This window comes from Macrosteles quadrilineatus, unplaced genomic scaffold (assembly GCF_028750875.1).
Source record: "Macrosteles quadrilineatus isolate MER2022 unplaced genomic scaffold, UCM_ALF_1.0 Scaffold_5__1_contigs__length_97177068, whole genome shotgun sequence".
Taxonomy (NCBI): Eukaryota; Metazoa; Arthropoda; class Insecta; order Hemiptera; family Cicadellidae; genus Macrosteles; species Macrosteles quadrilineatus.
In genome coordinates this window covers 1,590,826-1,616,490 of record NW_026542598.1, presented here as the reverse complement: position 1 = coordinate 1,616,490, position 25,665 = coordinate 1,590,826, and the positions used below count along the sequence as shown (strand labels likewise).

Below are 25,665 nucleotides of genomic sequence, written 5' to 3'. Positions count from 1 at the left end.
TTCGTTACACTTCACTTGAGGTGCGTTCTGTTTTAAGAAAACTGGATTTAGATTTTATGAGTTGGGATATTTTTAGTAGTTATTCAATTGCTAAGACGTACGGTCACAATAAAAGGTACAATTAGTAATATTGTATCTATTATTACAATTAGTACAAGATACAAGCATAAAAGCTTATACACTTAATATATCACATACAATTTGTATTATCAATTCCTATCCAATTTAAAAGACATCAATAAATATACTACTTTTTGTGATACAAATTTTAAGTTATGATTAAGAGTTGGATCGTTGGAACCATTTCTCAAAATGGCTCCTCATACTGTCAAAGCAATATAGATAAACAAATAAATTCTGGTCTGGTAAAATAAAAAGCTTAATTTCCTGAAAGTTAATAAGACAAGTTAAACAATGACCTGAGGTTATCTGAAAATTAATTCAAACTTAAATACCGTATATTAACTAATTATCAAGTTGTCAAAACCATTCTTCTCGTCTAGATTGCGCTTAAATAATATTCAGCTTCTGTTTTTTAAGCATATAAGCTCATTAATAAATCAGAATGTTTATTAAATACTGTTTAATGTACAGAGCGTTATTTTGTTAAGTGTATACGCCTTAAATCGTACTTGAAAAATAAGGCTGAACATAGAAAAAGACATTCCTCATGCAAAGCTCGGCCTCCAAGGTGATTGCATGATAAAATGTACACTTTCCAACGCGCTGAAAAACGTGGTGTTCGATGGAACAGATTGGTAGGATAAATGGAAATGTAGTGAATGCAGACGCGTGTTACTTAATTGCAAGCGGAACGCGACGCTTCAATAAAAGAGCTCTTGACACATTTTGGGTCAACACTTAACACGGAAAAAGGTTTCATACTTTACACATTGGTGTTGCAACTCTCCTTAAGTTTTGATTTTTTAAATTGATTTTAGCTTTTTATATAAGCAGGATGAAATGTCTGGACGAGTTGTAAAATGTTCCTAAGTTGCCATGTTTTAGTTTTTGTGAGGAAACGATCCAAACTTTGGTTACCTAACATTCGCCAGATAGCATCAATAATTGATAGTATCTAATGGAATTTAGGTCCAAAACCGATTTAGTTCGGAATTGATCCAGCAACCTTCAGATTTTTAAGGGACTGCAACTCCCTTGACTATCTAGACAATTATATTCCCATTTGTTTATGTACCACTGAATTGTGGCAGTAGTCAATTGTTGATTTGAAAAAATATACACATATTAGGATAAAGTGATGAATAATGTCAAACTATCACGAAGCTCAAAGTTCACTTGGTATTTTCAGTCTTAACTAATAAGTAAATTACTCATACTGTAAGTAAACAAGGACAAATCAGTGAGATGAATGTACAGTGAGAGAGGTATACAAGGCACTGCAGTGTACAGCAAATTTTCACAGGCGAGATAATAAACGAATTAAGTTGAATTGAAAACTATAAAATAAATCGTCGTAAGGATAAGAGAAGCAGCAGGGCGAGTTTCAAAGTGAGCATTTATCTCTGCAATCACGTACTACTGTTCAACATTTGTATGAATATCAACATGTACACAAACAGTTGCAATGTTTATGCTTCAAAACTTTAAAAAATCACGTAATAAACCATTGTAAACTATTTTTTGTAAATTTTGTAGTTTACCATCTTACATTACAGGATCAATATCAATGCACAAAGTACAAAATGGCGTATTTTAGAAGGTGATATATTCTACTGAAATTTATTGGTTGCGCGACGTTGAACCATAAATCGAATAGGGGGGAAGATGAAGCTGTTTATAAATCGAACCTTGGTTTTCGAAATACTCGGTGATTTGAAATCTTTCCATTCCCTTAATTTGTTAATCAGTGAATTAGTTTGTTAAGAAATTTTCTCTGCTGACCACACAACTTGTCAAAGTGGTCAGTTTGTATTTCCAATGATAAGATTGTTTTGACTTTGTAATGTTTAATGGAAATACACTCATTTACTCATTTAATTGAGTTTTCACTATGTTCAAAAATTACAGATGTTTTTTTATGTGAGGAAGACTGTAGCAAAGCTTTAAGTAATTTGTGTAGACTTTGTATTCTATAACACAGTGTCTGTGTAGTGTCCAACATATTTACTTTGGAAATCGTGCATATGATGACCTAGAGTGAGACTGTAATAATTGAGTTAGCAAAATCCTGCAACTTCCAGAATATGAAAGCAAGGTTAAGTATACCTGAAGACCCTAACCTGTTTAATGTGTTAGCCAGTATTTTGACACTTTTCTAAGACTAACCAACATTTGGAAGTTAACTTCTTTCGTCTTTTAAGTGAGATCCTCAAATCGGGGGCTTAAATCTAATTAGGTGATTCTATCAATGGTTTTGACGAATCGTTTAAACTCTAGCTAGACAGATAGTGTATGTGATAGCGGCTTTTTACGTTACTCAGTTGAAGAAGTGAACGCCTTTTCCCCCAAGACGACACAACCCTTAAAAGTTCAATTTGGCATTTCCTCTTAAATACAGTTCCGAAATGTGAGAGTAAATTAGGTCAAGTAATGCCTTTTTGTTAGATGCTAACTGAACTCGCAAGTGTTGAATGGACCTCTAGGTACAGCTCTCAGTGTAACATTAGATCTTTATATTGGTCACTTATTTCCGAAGAAACAAGAGTCGGAATTTCACTCCTACCCTATCCCTCTCCCATAGTAATATCTCCTAAGCCCCAAGGAGGTGAAGATTGTAAAATTAGATCATTTTTAAACGGACCACGAATTGTTGAATGGACCAGATTCAGTGTTGGAATAGACAGCGGCCTTTGTTTATTACAATATTTGGATATTTTCGAAACTTAACCTCTGCTCCCCTCACCCCCTAAATGCATACCGAAATACGGGATGAAAAATATCAAATCAGGTGACCTAAATGGTGCCCGAATTGTTGAATGGACCAGACTCAGTGTTGGAATAGACAGCGGCCTTTGAGGGCCACTAGAGCAAAGGAGGTTAAGAGAGGTAGGGTTTGTGGGGTGGTGGGTTGGTGGGTTGTTGGGTTGCAGCGCGGGTCGATGCTGGAGGGTGGGAGGTCTGCCTATGCCTGGGCCCGCGCAGCTCGCCATTCCCTCACCGTAGCTCGCCTCCGTACTCCGTGTGTTGTACGCGATATGCCAACGTCGTCTGTGTGCTGTGCTGTGTGTTAGTGTGTACAGTTCCGCCCGTGTTGGATCTACGTCTGACCTCAACCACACCGACTACGGTAGGCCAATTAATAGTCTATACACCCTATTGTAAGTTGTAATCGATAAGCCATAACACTACTTTATTACTGAGCGATATTTTTATTGGGCGAAGCGCTACTGGTTGGGTGTAATGGGGGATGAACTGAGTAAGTGGAACCGGCGATGAGCTGATGGTGAAATAATGTTTACACCGATCCTGAGGTCATTGATATGGCGGTGAGACCTGCGCAGTAAGACACCCACAGCCAACCGCGCATTTCAGGCATTTTCACACGATTTTCCTTAAATTATTTCCCATTGGATCCTATGAATATTCTCTCTTGTGCAGTCATCTATTCCACCTAAATACTATTTGACTGTAGAGTTTTCGATAAGTTTTTGTTCGGCGTACTGCTGCGCTGGTATCACCCCGCAAATGGAACTGGCCCTTTTTCATGTAAACTGCCCCCTGTCCGCCCCGTAGCACACCTTTCCTCTAGGTGTAGCTTTCATACCAAATTATGTTTGGTCTCAGTTACCTTTAGTTTGGGCTAGTTCAATTCCATACTTCTTAAAAAGGCTCGTAAATTATTGAACCAGTTCTACAACGCAGGACACATAAATTCTGCAATACATTTCAACTGGACTGCTGGAATTAATTATATTTTTCCGCAGTGAGGTTTTCCTCCCTTGTGTTTTTTACTTGGTTATACTGTACAGCTAGTATGGAAACTCCTAATTTTGGCCAACTGTGTCCAATCTGTATCACCGGGTACTTGTCCCCCTCTTTGTACTGTAAAAGACAGCGGCCTGACAGTCACCTGACAAAGTGGGCTTTCTTGCACTAATTATAGTACAGAGAGTTGCAAAATTCTGCACTGACTTACTTTTTCCGCAATCTTTTTACTTTTGCCGCACTCCAGTATTCCCACTAAACAACACAGCGTGCTCTTATTAGGCACGTAATCCATGTATGCCTGAAAATAAGTTGGTAACACTGAAAGATTCTGAAGGATCCATTTAAGTAGTATCTACATATTTGCGCCTTATTAGATGAAAGCACAAAAAATACGTCAAATAAAACCCGCAATAATATATTTACACTTAAAAATTTTACTCACAAGACGGTAAATACATATAAAAGATGGTAAGTGGTGATCGATTTCGATTTTACACTCCAATCATCATCAGACCCAATAGGCGAAATGCCCTTATTAGACGAACCCTTTAAAATGACAATCAACACTTTGCCGATTTACGTACCTACAAAAAAAACCAAACCAATGAGGGTTGTAGTTATTGTTGAAAATAGTCTACTTTTTCCGCGTTAAGTCATAACTAAACTATAGAAATAAATTCCCAATATTCACAAAAAGAATCTTTATCGACTTCGCATGTTGCCATAAACGGTGGAATTTGTCACGATTTTCTTCTTCCAATCATTTTACAGCTGAAATTAGAAATTTTAATATTTGAAGACACTATTTAGATGATTTTTGACCTCGACCAGTCATCCGGTAGAAAGTGATAGCAGTATTGATATTGATACAAGTGACAGTATTGATATTACAGTGGCATTGATAAACGTCACCAATGATAGTGGTACAGCAAACAAACATACGCTTGGTAATTAACCGTGTGTTTACCAAAGCCAATCGATTTTGGATCCACTTTCAATTACGTGAGTGACAAATGGACATGGTAATTGATTGGTGATTGGGATTCTCGCAGTGACGTTAAACTATATTTCGTCACGTTGCGTAAATTGAATTCGAAAATTAAACTCACGTCGAGTGGAAGCTAGGGATTGTACGGATTGAACAATGTTAGAGTTTTTAATTGGTTTCAGTGATCCGCTGGGTTGATCGGTTTTATTTGAGATGCTATTGAGGTGAATAATAAAACTTCATAGGTACTTATGTTCTAAAGGTACATATAATTTAAAGTATTGTTATTTGAAGTGAGAACGTACAGTTCTACGAATTCCTTGCTGTGTTAAAATATTCAAAATATGACTACGAAAATAGACTATGTTGAAAGAGAGTCATCTGAGAGGTCCATCATTTTCATATTTTTTCATCCTCGTAGGCGGGTTTTGGTCACTTAACACACCTATCCCTGTTAAAAGCGTGGTAAAGTTGTGTTTCACCCAAGAGCAGCAACTGTTGTGATGAAGTTGTTATACTTAAAAATCGGGGTGATTTAGTCTTACGATAATTTAACATCTCATTGTGGATAGTGTTACAGCGCTATCGGTTTGACAAAATACATTAAACAACTGATATTGTTAGAAATACTCAATCGCATTGCTTTTGTTTCCTAAAAGTTTTATAAAGTACGGTTGTTCATCGAAGGAGTGAGATTCGTGTAAGCGGAGACAGATGAGCGACGGCGACGAAGCACTGAACGATAAAACCTCCAAAGTGTTTTCTGATGAGATCTCCCAATCTTGTGATTTGTTAAAGATGCGACACTTGCCTTCCATATTGTATAACATGTACACTTATTAGGGTTTTTTCTTATAATGTAATATCCGATCTACGATTGATTTAGTTATTTTAGATCCTCTCCATTTTTGACCGAACCAGCCAGCTCCCAGTCGCGTTATTAATGTTTTTATCTCCTTCTATTACAGGGTCAAAATATTATTCAAGAGTCCATAGAATGTTTATTTTACTCCTAGTGTATAGTTTGACTATTAGGAATTGTGGGATTGAGTCCAACAACCGCATTATTCCATTACATGGTACATTGAAACGTAATGTATTAAATATGCATTTAAACTCTTATATATATTAAAACAAACGATATCAGTCATCTGACACATACTTTCTCCCATTAGCTAGTCAACAACCTTTATCATGGGTAATCGATGAGAGTAACTATGATATTTAATAGGTAAAATCATAAAAATTGCATTAACTTTTGAACCGTAATATTTACAGGAATTAGAATTATAAGGCAAATTTCAATCAGAATCGGTTATTAAAAAAAAATCAATTTTTCCTTTTTCATTGGTTTTTATGGGAAAATAACATAAGTTACATTCAGTCGTTCTTATTACCAACATAAGTAACTTCTTATTCTATCGAATGCGTATCAGTACTTATTATAAATTTCGATAGTTAAATCAGTTGGTGTAAAACAAATATGAGGAGAACTTATCATTAATAATACAACATATAAAAGTGAAGTAATAATTTTGTTTATCACACTTCGCCGGCGAGCAATGCCGACGATTTCGTAGAGGTAGAACGCATCTTTAGACAAATGCATGTTTTCGGCACTGTGGGACTCTTTATATAACCATTTTCCATTTCTGCTCCAGAACGTAGATTATTTTTAGACCTCGTGACGTGGACATCCTGGGTCAAGGTTCGTGTATCTGGGCTACGGCGAGGTACACGATAGACCTGGACCCATATCAATGAGGCAAGTCACTTTCACTGCTCACGAACAACCTGCGACTCCGACACTATCATGTCCACACGTATAGACTAGCAATGCTGCGATTGCTGCAAATTGACAGTGTTGAGTGTGTACGGCTTGTAACGAATTGCTGTGTAGCGGAGGTTCAAGCACAACACAAAGCTCAATCGTCTACGGTGGGATAATAGGTTGCATCGAATAGAAATTGTGTGATTCGTTGTAGCTCATTGTTGTTGAGTTGTAAAATGATTTGTAATGAATTTGTGGACAGTTTCAATCACTTGGTTGAGTTGAGCTTTCCCGCCTTAAGATTGGGTAATTTACACGTTTTTGATCTCGTATTTCCAGGGAACGGTCTAAACCCTGGTCTGCATGACCCGCGAACGGAGTTAACTCTGGTCGTGTTACTATAGAAGCTCGTCAAGATATTAAATAGCTACATTTATTGAAAACCCAATTACAAATGTATCGACCACGCACGGGGTTGAACTAGCAACCCTCAGGTTGAATGCGATCACTAAAACCGCTCTTCTACTCAGGAAATGTGTACAACCATTGAGTATAAACCTAACTAAACATAAAGGTTAGTGTATGCAATCTAGGGTAAGGTGTTTGTTCACTTTAGATCCACCTACAGTTTGGACCTAAAACAACGTTTCTTTTTAGCGAATTTCCCATATTTTTACTTTCTAATTAACTGAATTGGGTTTTAAATAAATTTCCCTTTTTTAAGAAAAATATATACTTACTTAGTTAAACAAAGTTTCTCGAGGTATAAATAATACAAAATTTTTGATTAACCGGTAAATATATTTACTTCATTAAGTTTAAAGACTCGTTGTTTTGTAAAATCTTTTCTTTTAACTTCTATGGTTGGCAATAGATCTGCAAAGGTATGTCAACCAGGTGATCGGTTAACTAGTGCTAATTAGTTAAATACTGTCTATATTTCAATGTAAAATTGCGCACTAATGACGAATTCATTAAATTAGAACACTTCTTGTCACTTGCACACCTAGTAAAGCCTGCAATCATGTTTGACACAACTTATTATGTGTGACCATGAAGATTTGTATTAGGGCCTAAATGAAATACCAGAAGCTTTGTAATATACCAACTTGCGCAAATGTCGACACAGAAAATTAAATAACCGAACGTTCAAAGATCAAAAATGAGTTGTAAGTCAACAAGTTAAGTTTACTGTTCACAAACCTATAGCCTGGTTATTTTACTGTGACAGATAGTTAGGTTGCCCAATTACAGTAAACAATATACTTTGACAAGGTTACTGTCTTTTCCAAAACGAAATTTTAACGTTTCAATAATTCATGTTGTAGGCTAAGTAGAAAGGCAATAGTCGTTATTCCGTCTAAATTATGCATATGCATTGTTGTGTGCTAAGGTAGGGTTCTTGCAAAGACTGTGAAATATGGTCATAATTCTGATTCAAGATAATTATGTTGCATACACGTAAGTTTTGTGAGATTGGGGATTGTTTTTTTACTTTTTTCCCCTCTAGGTTCCAGCACTGACGTGTTTTCCACATTGCTTCAGGGAGGGTTAGAGAGGGCCGCGGCATTATTACTTGAATAAAATCCATTGGTGATTGGCGGGATTTGAACTAGGTGCCTCGGGAACTAAAGTGCGCTCTATGACTTAGACCAGCTCGCTCCCCAAGATTGAGGATTTGGTTGTGTAATATTTCAAACGATTAGGGTGACAAGGTATTTTGCAATGTGAGATCGTATAGAGATCAGAGGAGACTATTTGCCAAATATACCTAACCTAATCAATCGCGTATAGCCGAGAGATCGCAGCACTCGCATTCAAATCTTGGCGCTGTTTAACCGAGTGCCACATTTCATTGGGATATAAATTAATCTACGAAAGATATGACATTAGATACTAACAAGACATGGATTTGGAACATGTTAATGACGTGAAAAAACACACGCCTAATCAAACACCGATGTTAAATGTTTATAGTTGCAACGCACTGTACAGTAGCCTACAATGTTGACAGAAGTGTTTATTGCGGGTAGCAATTAGGTCAAAGCGATATCAGTTTCAGCCAAGTTACTACGTTATTGAGTTAACAGAACATACGTTGTCTGGTCTCAGACAGCGACGCCAGTGACTTCGATCATAGGCCAGTAGTTTGACAGTTTCAATGTGTCCCAACTGTGTCACACGATAAGAGCGGGACTTGTATTTCTCGATCTGAAAGCAACTAAAGGGAATGAAAACTATTGGGATTGAAATTGGCAATAAAATTATTAGTTGGACACAGACTTGCTGATGTGGTTGGTCCAGGTAGAGTGCGATCCTTCTGTCCTAAAGGAATCTTTATTATTAATACGCTACATGAAACTTTGTAAACAATAAGGCTTTTTTCAGATTTTATTCCAAATATTATATACCAAAATGTTCAACTAGGTGTGAGAATTTGCAAACTGACCTTACATTTTTTTAGTCTCATGGGCTAGTGGCTTTTGAAGTTCTTATGTTATCCTTATGAAGAACATATTTGTTTACATTATGTTCAGTTGGATAATTTCATGCTGCTGTTAATTAATTTGTTGGAAACGTGTGCTACAAACATTTACTGACTTTGTTTAAATGAAATATTTACTATTGAATTTAGGTTAGCGTAAATATTACAATGGAAAAAGCTATAAAGCCTGGACAATTATATATACTCATAAACGGTATCAGCATTCTGACACATACACTATGAACATAGGAATGTCATAGAACACCAAGTAGAAAAAATATAAGTACTTTTTTTAGAATTTATCATAATATCTTTATCGTTTTTATGGACAACCTAATGCAGCTATGAGTGGGAAACATTTGTAGAAAACACTAAAAACACAAGACCAGCATTTGAAAAATGATAAGATATTTACAAGAAACGTTGATTATATCGAAATTGTATGTACATAGTGAGTGTTTCCATAGAGTCGAATCTTTTAAAGTCATCGGAAATTATGACTGTTAATAGTTTTAAAATACTTTAAAGCGCCTTTAATACATCGCAAATTGCTCGGATACGAGCAACAGGTACATTAGTCTGGTTATAATTTGGTCAATCCCCAATTGCGTAGGCTAGGTGATGGCGTGGTGGTTCGCATCTTTAAAACAACTTATGATGGTCTTTCAGGTTGGTAAAACGTTCTCTGCATTAAAGCAATAGAGAAATCCCTTCACGTCCTATACAATAATACCCTCTGTCTAGGGATTCTACTCATCAATTAGGTGCTCCGCATTTTTCAGCGACACTATAATTTACTAACTAGGTGCTTTCGTTTACCCTTGGTCAAAGTGAATTTCAAAAATCGATTTATCAAAAGTTTCGATTTGTGGATTTTCTGTGCTATACATTATTTAGCACCGGTAGGATAATAAAAGGTAGGATAAACTAAAAGGATAATCTGTACTATATCATTTATAGGTAACTGTACAGGAATCGTAAATGGACTAAGAGAAATGAAACGAGAAATGGACTTTTAAATCTATAAACTGTTTTTATATGCAAACACAATTATAACACAGACAGACATAAAGTGTGTGTTGTGTCTCGTCCATACATCAGCAAGTATGTCTCTTTGTGTGTCATCCTTGGGTTTCTGGGTCGTGCGTGCAATTGTATTCTAAATTTTAATCGTCTTTTGTCTCCAGCGTGTAATGCATAATTTTAAAACATTGTTTTCAATGTTACAGTACCTAGAATAACTGTACGGTGTCAGAGAATCTTTGCTGACGTAATGGAAGCGGTGTAATTAAAATGCATTTTTGAATACTAATATTTGTTTTTATTGACTTCCATCAACTTAGGACTGTGCATTGGGAAGAGTATTCTTTTTACTCGTAATAAAATGGAGCTTTTTTATGTATATTCTTATGTTTGGTAACGTTTTTAAGTCTGTTGGTGTATTTCAACTTTTTCCGTCATGAGCTTTGGAGCCAGATGGTCTAGTTGCAAGGGCGGAGCTTCGGAGCCCGAGGTCCCTGGTTCAAATCCTGTCATTCACCAATGGATTTTTCTATATGATAATGCCTCGACCCTGTAGGACTAGCCTGGAGTTATCTACAGTTCCAGGCTTAAACCATAGATAAAACATACTCCCTTATGCTTAAACCTAGGATGTGAAGGTGGGACATAGAAAACTGAATGAGCCTTGTCTATTGATTATATTTCCAAAGGACAAGCAAAGTTAAGTCCCTGTGGTAATATAATCAGGGTGTATACCAACCGGGAAAACCGGGAGAACCGGGAAATAACCTTGAATTTGAAGGGACCTGGAAAAAACCGGGAAAAAGCCGGGATTTTTGGACCGATTCCGGGATTTTTATTTTAGCCCCGGTAGAAGATTGTAGTCGTAAAATGCGTCTTGCCGCGATTGCGGGAGACGACGATGACATTTTCGTGACCGCGGGAGACGACGATGACGTTTCAGTGATCGCAGGATCAACGATGATGTATACACTGCCACGGGAAATATACATGATTTTGCCGAGATCGCGGACGAAGACGATGACGTTTCCGTGACCGCGGGAGACGACGATGACGTTTCCGTGACCGCGGGAGACGACGATGACGTTTACGTGACCGCGGGAGACGGTGATGACGTTTCCATATCTGCGAGAGGCAATGATGATGTCTACACGGCCGTGGAAGATTTTCGTGATTTGCCGTGACCGCGAAAGACGACGATGATGATTTCTACACGGCCGCGTGATATGCTCATGATTTTGCCGTGATTGCGGCCGACGACGATGACGTTTCCGTGACCGCGAGAGACGACGATGATTATGTTTACACGGCCGCAGGTGTTTATGATTTTGCCGAGATCGCGGACGACGGCGATGACGTTTCCATAACTGCGAGAGGCAATGATGATGTCCACACGGCCGCGGAAGATTTTCGTGATTTGCCGTGACCGCGAAAGACGACGATGATGATTTCTACACGGCCGCGTGATATGCTCATGATTTTGCCGTGATTGCGGCCGACGACGATGACGTTTCCGTGACCGCGGGAAACGACGATGACTTTTCCGTGACCGCGAGATTAACGATGATGTTAACACTGCCACAGGAAATATTAATTATTTTGCCGAGATCGTGGACGATGACGATGACGTTTCCGTGACCGCGGGAGACGACGATGATGTAGACACGGCCGCGGGAAATATTCATGATTTTACCGAGATCGCGGACGATGACGATGACGTTTCCGTGACTGCGGGAAGCAATGATGATGTCTACACGACCGCAGGAAATATTCAGGATTTTGCCGCCATTGATAATGTTTTCATAAAAAATGAAGATAATATTCATGATTTTGCTGCTATCGAGAGAGACGATGTTTCCGTGGACTTAAGTAATGATGATAATGAAAATTATTACTATAATAAGGACAACACTAGCTCACTGGACTTTGAAACAAATTTGATGCAAGTTTATATTGTATACTTAAGCTGCAAGTCTTAAATTGATTATAGTTTAAGTGGAACCAAACAAATACGCGGGAACCTGGAAAAACTTCGAAAAACCAGGAAAAACCTGGAAAAACCCTGGAATTTTACATTAATAAAATAGTATACACCCTGTATAAATAATTCTAAATATAAGACACGTCAAGAAGGAAAACAATATTTGAAATTTGTTTTCAGTTGATCCAAAAGGATGTAACAAGTATGTTCACGTATAATGGATCTTATGGAAGTTACCGAAGTTATGAATAGCCTAGAGACGCTCTACGTTACATCAGCTTTATCTAACTAGATTGACATTGTTACCTAGTTGTAAAATACTTTTAAATACTTTCAGAGATTATTTAGTATTTAATTAGGGTTATAAATGTTTTACGTGAAGATAAGTTATTGATTTAACAACTATGAAATCCCACGTGGAAAAAGGTTTTTTTTACAAAATGATTGCTCTTTCGATTTAAAACTGAACAATCATTTTTCGGCGCGAAGTAGTATTTGTACTTACAAATAACTGCTTTAAATTTTTTTAATTAATCTATCAAGTATACTAGATAAATAAACCCAAAACATCATTCTTTGCCAAAAGAGTTATTTTACTGTACATAGTATCAGCACAGGGGTTTATAATTGTTCGTTGACTGAATATAACTAATGTGAAACTCAACACAAACTATGTTTGATTGAACGACAACAGTAGAGCTATTTGTTATCGAGGGAAAACTTGTATTTAAATTTGTACTAGCACTATAATATGCCATAATGTGTTCACGCAGACTGCTTGTCGTCAACCATCTGATGTTCGTCAACACATGTGTAATTTGATGAAAACTTGCAACGTCAATCATGACGTCAAATCATCGACACTTTGTAATTTCGTCATTCTACTGCAGTGCTACGTTAAATTTAGTTTTATAATACAACGATAGTCGATTTAAGGATTTAGCAAAATTTCATTCTGTCAAGATTTAGCTCTGGGATCACTGTAGCTCTTCGTTTATAAGGAACACAGGAAAACCTCCGATACAACGAAATTACATCCAAGCAAATTTTATTACATCAGAAAAAATTGTTATCGCTTTAAAAAAGTTAAGAAATTTCTTTAGTTTTTTTAATGATAAACATTGTTAACAAGTTATACTTGAGTGATACACTATCACATATATGTAGATTGCTTTATCATACATGATTATAGTGTTGTGTCGGTTTTCAAAGTCGAAATAGTACACAATTAAGTAGGGCTAGGTTTGGATACTTTGAATCGAAATTATGAAATGCGAGTACTAATGTGAAGGTTCTAAACGTACAAAATAGGCCTACTCTTGAAAAAGAGACAACTTTATACTTGTAACGGGTCAAATGTGTAGGGGGTAAAATAACGGCTAAACCACGAAACTTAAACAGCTGAATGTAAGCTGTTGTTGTGCCCTAGTCGCGACGCTAAACTGACATCGCACCTAACCTCCAATTCCAAGACAGCAGACGACGTTGGTGTCAGTTTGGTTGTTTGGTTGTTCGTCTGCGTCTGAGGGCGGGCTACGGGAGAGAATAAGAGCAGCTGATCCACCTTGTGAGCGAGGCAGCTATAAAGCATGTTAAAGCTGTCATACGCCTGCCTTTGCTGACACGGGACTCAGCTGACTCTGTTTGTGCTGACCAATCAGGAAGCGTTTTAACTTTCGTCTCGATTCTGAGACGAAGGTGAGGGAAGAAGAAGAATTGTGGAGGGGAATGGTCATTCGTATTCCCGGCTTTTGAAGGATTCGCTAATTCGTCTTTTCGTCTTCGATTTGAAGAGTTTTTGTTCGTAGCTTAAAAGTTAGCCTACATTAAGTTCGTGGTGCATCGAGTGCGCTAAAAGTGTTTTACAGTAGTATTACTTCGTTTGGTAAGTTGTGTAAAACTAAGACAACTTAGGTTTTTCTTTTGTCACTTGTGTTTCGGCAGAACTTTGTCGAAGTTCCTAGGCTAGGCCTGATTCGCAGACCTCGTCATACGCTTTAACCAACTCATTTAATTAAAGTATCGGAGTTGGTGACAGATCATTTCGATTAACGTTTCGTAATCCATATCTGGGACTTTCTTTTTAAATTCTTAAACCCCTTTATAAAGTTCCCGAACGCCCCGAAGTTGGCCCCAGCAGACAGGTTTCTGCTCGATAATTATTGCAGAAGTTTGCTTAAGTTGAACACGTGGGGAAGTTGAAGTTTTAGTTTTTTTCTTTTTTCGTATCAGCTCCTGAAGCAGTTTTATTTTTAGTTTCAGTTTTCCTCTCGTTTCGTGTCTCACTTGGACAACTTAAGCCAACTCGTTTTCTTGTTTAGTAAATTCAGACTCTGTGGGAGTTAGGCTAGGTTAGGCCTATCTTGTACTAACCTTGTTTGTTTCAGGTTGACGACGTAACTCCGTAGGTAAGCGGAGTGACTACTTAGCTTACTTGTTGATTTGTTAAGTTAGCTAGTAGTGTGTCATTTAGATATTTGCCCACAGAGTCAAGTCAAAATTATTTATTTCCCCACAAGCCCTAGACTAGAGTGGTGATTTCGAGTAGGGTGTTTAGTAACCCGCAACGTTCGTCTCGAGCTCTGACAACCAGGGCTATCAAACTTAGGCTATCCGAATCACTATCGACTCCTGGGAAACTCCCCGCGACCAGACTAGGGCGAATCCTGGGATCCTCGTTTTGTTACCGGTGGCGTAATTTCCCACTTGTCGTCCGCCAGGAAAATTACGTCACATACTGTATACTCTATCAATGAAAAAGAAGACCGGTTTAAATAGTTTTGACCACTAAATAATATAATTAGGATAATTGTAACAGTTACAAAAATTTGCTTCGCAGTTTCTTATTTAGAAACTGTTTTGAAAGAGTAAAGATCTGCTAGAGTCGTAAGATATAACCAGAAAGCCAGGAATTTGCTGTTCGCCACCATTTTTGTCTTAACCAGCGTTATTTTATCTTATCGTTGTTTATCACTAATTCATGACTTGACACTTTGCATTTCTTCAATTTTGCACAAGCATTTTCTCTATATAGTTTAACCAAAAATATCGCCAGATATGAATATTTACACAAACACCATTAATCTACTGTATTAACTTGCTTACGATCATTATTACTGTCTATGGAAGTATTGTTTTATTGCAGTATATTTGGGACAAGTGGCCGGATGATTTTAAAGGGTCAGCCTTCCCTTCAAATGAGGTTAGAGTTGGATGGGATGGAAGAAAATGGTTCGGTCTAACGACCAGATTTAGGACCCAATAATCCACTGGCCTTGTTTCTTCCATACTTGCTGCGTCTTCTCTAGCCAATTGACTTCGAAATATTTCTCTTTGTGTAAAGTTAATGGTAGTTTGTGAATTTGAAAGGTCTATAAAATCGAGCAAACTTGTAAAATCAATTTTGGTTCATAAACACGATTACCGTTTTTCGAAAAACGTTTAATTTTGAGGATACATTTTAACTAGAGATTTTCAAATTGATTAGTACATTTTGAATTTGTAGGAGAATTTAAATCCAGTCTACCACCAATGTAGATTCGTTTTGTAAAAAAACTCATTGCATTGATTCGGATCCCAAAATTAAACTGTACAGTAGTTTTAACCAACTTAAAACCAGAAAAATATGTTTCTCATTTATATATTTGTAATTGAGAACTTCCCTTCGCATAAAGCCAAATGGAAAATATTTCCAATGTACATTTTATATGGAATACCTAATGAAACCTATCAAATTTATTTCTAAAAATATACGATGTATATTATTGGTAGGGCTATCAGATAAGGGAGTTGTATAATGAATTACTTGACTCATGTTTTACTTGACTCTTTTAACCACAATCCGTTAGCTAAATTCCCAAGTAACTCTTGAGATGTGATTCTATTTCACCGTTATTCATTGACTTGAAATTTAGATGACCAATATAATTAAGAATAATGGTTCTTGATCATCTTTTCAAATACAACCTATCTATTTGCAGGAGTGAAAGAGTTCTGAGGTTTTGCACATATTGGACATGTTTAGCCTAGGTTTTATTTTAATTTATGTTTAGCATACTGAGATGAAAGAGATTATTTGTTATATTTCCAATGAAATCTGTCCTCTGTTGATGTGTTGAGGATGGGAGGGGGGGGCTCTCATAGAAATTATCTAAAAATGAATGTTAGCATGTTAGTTAACAGTCTTCCTTTTATTTTCTAGCGATCCCAATGTCATCATAGTTTTGAAAGTTGAATCATGTTACTACACTTGAAACTATAACTAAACGTTTTATAGTAAAAGTTCTTACAGTAGTAGAAAATAAATTATAACTTTGCTATTTAACTCAAATTATTTTACATTTTTATCTCATTATAGTAGAACGTTGAAGTGCCAAGATTAAGATTAGCTTGAAAGCTTTAGATTAGACTTGCGTGTGTCATTTACTCGAGATTTACACTGGTGTTTGTGTGGAAATAACTTGTGAAATTGTTATCGTCGCTATAATTCAAACCGACTCGTACTGTTTGGGGTCAAGTAGCATTCTAAATCGAACTTTTTATTCGTTGTTTGCATAAATCTATCAATTTATCTGCCCTATGGTTTATATGTAATCCATCAATTTAATTAAATTGTCACATAGATTTTAGCGAACAATGTTCTCAAATGCGAATTAGTACGGTAAGTTACTGTATGTTCTTTCCTGGCCGAACCATATTTTTTTTGTTTCACAGATAGATGGACGTAGGCCAAGGTAGCCTATACAGTACATCTAAAAGTGGATCTTCAATTTCCCAAGGAGATCTTAAATTTAGGAAGAGTCCTCTCTCTTTTTTAGTTCGTCGGACCTCTAAAGGCTCTGTAAGCTCGTTTAAGTTGATTTCCGAACCACAGTATTTTGATATTAGTACATTGTTACTTGTGTTTGGTGGGATTAAACCCAAAGCCTCAGTGGTAAAGGTTTAAATCTTTAAAACACTAGATCAGTAGTCCCAATTTACTATAGTGGTCATAAAAATCAAATGTGTGAATTTCCAGCCAATTACATTCACAATTTATTGTGTCGTCAACATTATTAGAAAAGTATGTTAGGGAGCAGCTTAAACAGTATTTGATGGTAAATACTATTTTGTTTGAAAACCGATTTGGTTTTAGAAAGGATTAAAATTCAAACGACGACGTTTTTCTTCTAACTAAAAATATTAATGACTGTAGGGATTACACAAATAGGTCTATAATTGGTGTCAGGGGGGTCACACTGGGGGGTTTAAAAGTTACAGTGATCGTTTTCAGGTTGTGTCAATTTTGGGTTACTCCAGTGTACCTCGTCTGATTAAATTTGGGGGTTTCCAAGTAAGTTCGCTTAGGCCTCTGTTGTTCCTCGTTTATATACATAATCTTGGTGGTGTCTTATTGGAGCCGATGACGCCGCTTTACTTTTTGAGGGCGACAGTTGGGATGAGGTACTCAAGTGTGGCTGAGCGCGGCCTTCGCACTGTCAAACAGTGGTACGACCTACAGTACTAGTAGGGTTCGACCAGCACCAGACGAGATCCATGCAGTGGTCCGAAAGGCAGTGCTCCGAAAGGCACTGGTTCGAAAATCATTTTCGGACTACTGCCTTTCTGAGTACTGCCTTTCGGAGCAGTGCCTGACCATGCTAAATCTGTCGGACCAGTGCCTCATCTTTGTATTATTTTCGAACCACTGCCTCTCGGACCACTGTCTTTCGGAGCAGTGCCTGAGCGTGCAGATTGTTTCGAACCAGTGCCTTAGCAATGCATTCTTTTCTGACCACTGCCTTTCGGAGTAACGCCTGGGCTCCAACATTGGTTGAGGGAGGAGCAAGAACCGAAGGCGGAGACCCGTTGTAGGGGAAGGAGGGGTGTGTCAGTGGTGGGCGGAGTCAGAATGCCACGGTCATTGACGAGACCTTCTCTGGAGGAATAACCCAGCACCACCACGCCATCCCGAGCGCTTCCGAACCATAACGAATATAGCCGAGGTCCAAATATAACGCCTTGTGTCGTCTGCCTGGAACACAGAGCAAAGAATCTGGAATCGGGACAGCGGAATTGAAATCGGAACGAAACATCGGAGCGATTTCTTCCAATCCAGAGCCTCCTTTGAACACTGATAGAACTAGATTAGTCGTTTAATGATGTTATGTAATTAATTATAAACTATTTGCAGACCAATTATTAAAAGTTAAAGAATCCTATGTAAGCCAAACTAATCCTTTAATCTTCTTCAGTATATATTTATCCTTTTAAAAAATCTCCTGGTAGGCCTAGTGTTTTCTGGAAAAATAAATAGTGAATTTCAATCTACCTATATTTAGGCAACAGTTTTACAGTAATTTTGAAAAAAAAACGTTATAGTTAAATGCAGAAAGCTATGTGGAAATAAATGATATTAAGTCGATTTTTCGTAAACATACCCCTTATTTTAATTAGGTACTGTTAGTTTTCCTATCCATATAGTATTATCTAAATTTAATTATGCCAGTTGTATAGCTCATTCCGTCTGATGTTAACATTGCTATTATTTTTTTAGCATCTTCTTAATTGAAATCAATGTGGCCTATCCAAAAACACCAACTTACCTAAGATTAGCAATATCCTATTATTAGAATGCTACGGTAATAACTTATTCTCTTTTGGGAAACTTGCTAAAATTATATCCAAGTGTTGGTATTGATTACTATTTATTAGATCTCGTTCGTTTGTTTTTTTAAGATAACAATACATTATAGTTTAATGCTCCTGCTTGAAAAGAAAACTTACAGTTACGTTACCTATAGGAAGGAACTTAGCATTTCATTTATTCCCGTAGGAATTAGATTATCCAACACAGTATGAATAATATTGATGATGAATAAGTCTTTTTATTTCGGTTGGTCGCCTACGTTTAATTCCTTTAAAGACTAATAAGTAATAACTGGAAACATAAGATAGCAAATGAGAGACACCATAGCATAATACCTAACCAAATGCCAAAATAAATATTTAAGTTAATTAAGTTTAATTCATTATAGGCTACTTTGAATCCTCAAATGAAACTTAATTGGATGCTAGTTTCAATGAGTAAAGCGATTGCTACTGCTACAAGAAAATGAAGTAAACACATCTAAATACATTTTAAAATGTAGGTAGGCCTATTCAATCAAAATTCAACTCCCTTAACATATGTAAAACATAAATAGTTGTTTGGACAAAAAAAAGTCCTCAAACAATAACAAAATTCGAATGTTAAAGTAAACGCGTAAAGTAAATTAATAAAGTGAATTATAATTAGAAAACTGAGAAGATAGAACAAAATTTGTCACTCTCTTCTAATAGTAAGGGGCTGTCGTCAAGATGCTACCCCGGCAACACGCCACCATCTAGAAAGTCGAAGTGTTGGGTTGACTTGTCCGGCCATTTAAGTGTCATTACAACAGTATAGTAATTAATTATAATATATAGTACATTGTCGTTCTGTCCGCCAGTAATTTTAATACGGGAATATGTTTGATTTCTTCACAAACCCCTTTGTACTGCCGTTGATTATGGACGCTAACTGACAACAAGTGCATGTAATACACCATATATAAAAAGGGAACGTGATCCACATGATATTATTTCTTTGTACAGAACAGTTACTAAGTTGTTTTTTTTTTACTACTACCCTCTGTAGTGTTTCCAACTTAGGTTGGGCGTTTGTGTATTGTTAGTTGTAATGTGTTTTTTTTTTCACCTGAAGACGGGATCAGATTCCAGATCCCGAAACGTTGTGTATTGTTTTTTACATTCGTGATGGAAAATGTCCCCAATAAACCTTTGAACAACATTAACTCACCATCACCAACAATGAACTTCAAACAAAGAAAATGGATTTTATTTACGTAGTAATGCCACGACCCTCTTGGAAGTGTTGGGTGGACTTGTAGGTAAGCATTTAAGTGCCATACCGACAGTATTGTCATTAATCATAATCTATTGTACATTTTCGTACTGTCCACCAGTATTTTTAATACGGGATACGCGGTAATGGGAACACCATTACCGGAAAGATACGGAATCCATCCATCGGCCTCGGTGGTGTATTGGATAGCATGTCGGGCTGTAAAATCTGCAGGTACCGGGTTCGAATACCGCTGGCAGCACCAACTTTTTTATCAAAAGTAGTTTTCATATCAGCAAGTTTGGTTGGTTTGGTTAAGTTATGACGGTTTAATTTCATAATTAAAAAATTGTAAGATTAATTTTATAATTTTTCTTAATTTTATAATTAACTAATAGTAAAGTAAAAATTACGCGCTGTGTTCTCTACTACAACACTGTTCACGGAGGAATTTTGAACTAAACTATGACGCCATCGTTGCCTCACTTATACTTCCCGTAAGTCAGACCCCTACATTTAACACTTGACTTATGATCCTGGACAGATGTAGCATAGCATTGACTTTGGAATGGATTAAAACGCTTGCCCACTCAATATTGCAAGCAGATAATTGCATTTGCATTTACGATACCCAACCGGGGACAGTTCTCTTAATCATTTCTTTTAATAATTATCTACAGCCGAATCAAAAGCATAAATCTACTAAGGGACATGCAGGTGAAATGTGTGCCGGTGCGGCACCGTAGCGAACGCAATTGGCATTCAAATATTTCAATCTGATGAATAATAAAAGAGCAGCGGTGATTGTACTACGTTACCCCGAGATTGGACGTAGTTCCCTGAAACACCCAAAGGTAGCAGCACTGCCTGGATCAGTAGTAAGTGGCTTGAAGAGAGCCACTTACTACTATGCTACTTTGCCACTTAACCAGAGAGCACAGTGTGCTCTCTGCACTTAACTAATAAGTTGGTTCTATGACATGCAATAGCATTAAAAAGTTATAAGGTTTACCAACAGGGTGCAGCACTATAATCTTTTGGAGTATCGATCGAGCATCCCCGGGTGGGGACATTACGCATTCCTGCGGATATCCTGGGATATCCCAGGTTGACCATAGGACTACTATGGGATATCTTGCATATCCTGTCACAATATCCGTGGGATGTCCTGAGGAGAAAGTGTGCTGTATGGGTGTGACATCAGTCTCTTTCTTGGGGGAACACCGTTACCGCAACGATATGGAGCTTGGCTATGAGCTTCGGTGGCGTAGTGGGTACCGTACCTGGCTGATAATATTATAGTTGCCGGTTCGAATCACACTATAGTCTATAAACTTTTTATCGAAGATTTAGCTTAGAGTCTTAACTGTACATCTTTTGTTGGAATTTAAGGTATTTATAATTTTATTTTATGAACAGAATGATTTTTCTATTAGTAAACCTTCATTAGATTTTTCCTTTATCAGCAAGTTTGGTTAGGTTATAAGACAGTTTAATTTATAATAATTTATAATGATTTTATTTTAGAACAGAACTGTTTTTTCGATTAGTAAACCTTCTACCGATTTTATGTTGTGGGATTTTTATTCGGAGATTAAACATGTTGTTATGTGTTAACATATTATTTTTGTGATGGTTCTACAGGGCAAACCCTTAGAACTAAAGATACAGACGTCAATAAAAAGATCAAGAAAACAAAATTCAGGAAACTTTCAGAAACATCCAGTTGTGTCACCTTTTTCTGTTTAGATTGTAATAATAAATCATAGGTCGTGTATTCAGCAAAATTAACATAAAATGCATTAGTATGCTACTAATTGCAAATATATTATATACTTGCAGAGTACCCGTCCTTCGTACGGGGTCGGCATATAAATATAAAATGCTTATTGCATTTATACTCAAGCTTTTCGTTCACGGTTTTTTGTTGCAACTTGGTAAAAATTTGCTGTTTTCATAAAAAAAATTAAAAATAATAATAGTGCTGCATCCTGTTGGTAAATCTTATACATTTTAATGCTTTTGCATATCATAGAACCAACTTTTTTAGTTGAAACAGCTGAATAAAATCTGTAATTCCCTTTAAATATGAATACTCATAAGGTTAACATGGGGAACTACAGAGCCAATATGGGGCGAGGCCGAAAGGATTTTTGAGATAAGAATATGCCTATATGTTAATCGGGAATGTGAGCTATTATCATGCCATATTTCAGCCCAATCAATCCAGTGGTTAATGCTTGATTGAACTTCAAACAAACAAACAAACAAATAAACAAACAAACACACAAACTTTCACATTTTTATAATATTAGTAAGATTTTTTACAACAATATAAATTTAAGAGATATATAATCACTTACTATAGCAAATTTATGATTGGATATTTATGCATGGGCATTTCATGATATTTATTTGGCAACATATCTTAAGTTCTATAGAGGTTGCATAACAAATTTGCATTACTCTGCAAATTAATTTGCATTAGAATAATTCCTTCACTAAAAACATTTGCGATTGAAAATATATCCTGGGGAGTATCCCCGATGTCAACTGCCCCTGGTCCTGGTCCTGGTGGTAGCGTAGAATGATTGAGTGAAGTGAGAATGAGAAGTGACTAACCGACACTGTCGTCGCCGCGCCAAAAAGTAGGGGCATGTCAAGAGGTAGGGGGGGACGGGAGGCTGCTCCCACTCCACACCTGTATAGCTCCGCCCATTCGCTGCGAGGGGGGACCACGTTTCGAAGCAGTGCCTGACCACGCACATTCTTTCGGACCAGTGCCTGACCCTTGCATTCTTTTCTGACTAGTGACTTTCGATGTTATAACTTTCGGAGCAGTGCCTGGATGCACATATTGTTTCGGACCAGTGCCTGGATGCACAAAATGTTTCTGACTAGTGACTTTCGGAGTTGTGACTTTCGAACCAGTGCCTTTCGAACTTATGCCGTTCGAAGCAGTGCCTGACCATGTAATTTCTTTCGGACCAGTGCCTTTCGGAGCACTGACTTTCGGACCACTGCCGCGCTCCCCACCAGACTCGGCTCTCCAAAACAAAATAATGCCGGTGTCTGTGAGAGCTGACCACGACCCGGTCAGTCTGCAGCTGCGTTTGCACACGTGCAGGAGTACGAGTTTGAATGTATGTGTTCTTTGTTAGTGCATTGAGTCTGAATACAAATACCTGGGCGTTATGTTTGAGAACCGCCTAAAATGGAACTGTCATTTAACATATGCAAGAAAAGCTGCGCGAAGTTTCTTTCATTTTTTTCACGTACCAACAAACTGTGCGGTACCAACAAACTGCGGTATCAACAAAATCACTTATTTATTTTCAAGTAAATTTTGTAGTACAATATATTTAATCTCCAGTGTAAACTTTATTGTTTTCACTGCGGATTGAGCCCCAACCACAGGAACTAGCCCATTTGGGCATCCGTTTCAAACTAAGAATTTGTATTCTTCTGTAATGATTTTGTTTTTGAAATAAATTATGTTTCATCCACATCCGATCTGTAGGCTACCCTCCACCAAACACTAACAGTTTCGGTGGATTAGTTTCCTCGTAACCAAGTAAATAAGGATATTCCACATGTAGCTAAATGTTAGAATCTCTCTAATCAAATTATTCTTTTTCACAATCGTTAGTAACCAATTGTCACTATATGTTTCATAAAAAATAGCTTAAAAAAGTACGGCTTCGGAGAAGCGAAAATCCAAGCAAGGTTAGAAGGGTATAATCCCCGTGACATAATTTATGGGTTCCGAAACTTTCCTTTTGTGCTGTATCTTCGAAATCCTCCAAACTTATCCAAGGTTGCCAAGTTTACGTCGCTTCTTCATCTGCAAGTCACTTGGACAGTGCAAGTTGATATTAATAAATTATATTAAATATATAAATTATAAATATATTAAATATATTAATTATTAAATATATAAATTATATTAAATATTATATTAAATTATATAATTATATTAGTTGATATATTAAATGCGCTCTTCATCCTTCTTCTTGTTGGTGATTTTTCAACATCCATTTTTAAGTACTTCGCAGATAGTATTTTATAAAATATAATTATGGTTATGGTTTTAACTCGTTGGTAGCTTCCGTAGGTATATAAAAATAGTGGAAATGTTTCTAATCCAACCTAAAGATGTCAAAGTGAGCGTTCGGAGTGTGCATAGTTATAAATGCTATTTACAAACTCACTATACATACATACATTGGAATGAGAGATCACCAATTTATAACAGTAAGTCGATTTATACATGATTAAGCTTTGGACCCTCCTAATGAAGAATTATTCAATACTTCAAGTTGGGATTTGTCCAAATGATCATTTCGCTACCTCGGATCTTTGTAAAATAATCAATGGAAATGTTATTCTATATGATACAAGAGGGTCTTTAACCTGATGTAAAATAGCCACATATTTTTTGGGTGTATCCCCATCACCCCCTATTACAATGGTTTGATGGTCATGATGATCTGGTTCATGATGATTATCGCTGATGATGATCGTTATGATGATTAATAGTAGGTAGTAGGCAAAGAATCCACTGAAACTGTCCCTGCGCAAACTAGGCCTAATTTCCATAAAATATTTTAAATCTTAAATTCCTCAAAATTGGGTATTGTTTGATTCCATCTACCTTACAATAAACAAAATAAAAACATATCCGTCTATCCTAGATGTTGCCACTATTACTAATAATATCTACTTAGGCCTACCATACGATAAATCGGTATGCATTCTATGCTGCACCCTCGAAGCCCAATTGTAGTGAACTGCACGACGTGTTAAGTAAGATTTTACACCATACCTCCCGTTGTCCGCTATTGCTCTACAAGACATGCTGGTATTCAAATGCAAACGTGGAACTTCGCGAGAGATGTGGAATTTCCATCGCGCATTTTCTTGGGTTAATGGCGATCTTGAGAGTATTCCAGTCCGAAGGGATCATAAACGTTGTTTTATTACGACAATAAACCCATGCGCTTTATACGGATTAAAATGAGTAGATAAAACTATACTACCCTTTGGTGAGGTATTGCATTTATTGTTACATCGGTCTACTAATTTGTAAAGAGTAGGTTTTTGTAATTTCCTACATTTTACTGTATGTTGCTTATTATATAGGCCTATATATTCGACTTTTAAACAAGTTGCCATGCACATCTGCTTGGTTGGTGTAAGAAATGTTTCATTTCTTTTAATTGACTTGGCAGTGCCTCAGAATATGTTTTACAGAATCGTACAAATGGGTGTCCAGAACCTCCTATTTCTCAAAATATTTTTCGTTACTGTTCAAGGCGTCACCAACCAAAACAAAACTGTAGGATGCAGTAGGACAGTTTTTGGCATTAGCGTTGTTTAGCATGTATTTATTACAGCTTGTTTACAACACATTGTAAGAGTTGTGAAATTTGCAAACGGTGAAATCTCTAAATTTAACCTATATACAGGGTGTCCCGGAACTCTCTACCAATATTTTAGGGCATTGTTCCTGGGTAAGAAACATATCTAAATATCATATTTAAATTGTCTGGAAGTCTTTAGTTATTCAGATAGCCGCCATTTTGTTTTTTTCACTTATTAATTTTTTTCTGAAAATTGGTTAAACATACGAAGTTGAAACTTTGCACAAACATTTATGACA

General features: G+C 36.8%; 2 protein-coding genes across 2 annotated transcripts in view; both read left to right on the top strand.

Moving 5' to 3' along the window:
• LOC128994463 (neurocalcin homolog) overlaps window positions 1-25,665 on the top strand; it is a 176,082-nt gene that overhangs the window by 59,029 nt on the left and 91,388 nt on the right. The gene's annotated exons all lie outside the window — the stretch shown is intronic.
• The window catches only part of LOC128994464 (neuronal calcium sensor 2-like), a 97,947-nt gene continuing 75,378 nt past the window's right edge, over window positions 3,097-25,665 (top strand). Inside the window, exon 1 of the mRNA XM_054419040.1 lies at window positions 3,097-3,250. The gene's annotated coding sequence lies outside the window, so the exon portion shown is untranslated. The remainder of the gene's footprint in view (window positions 3,251-25,665) is intronic.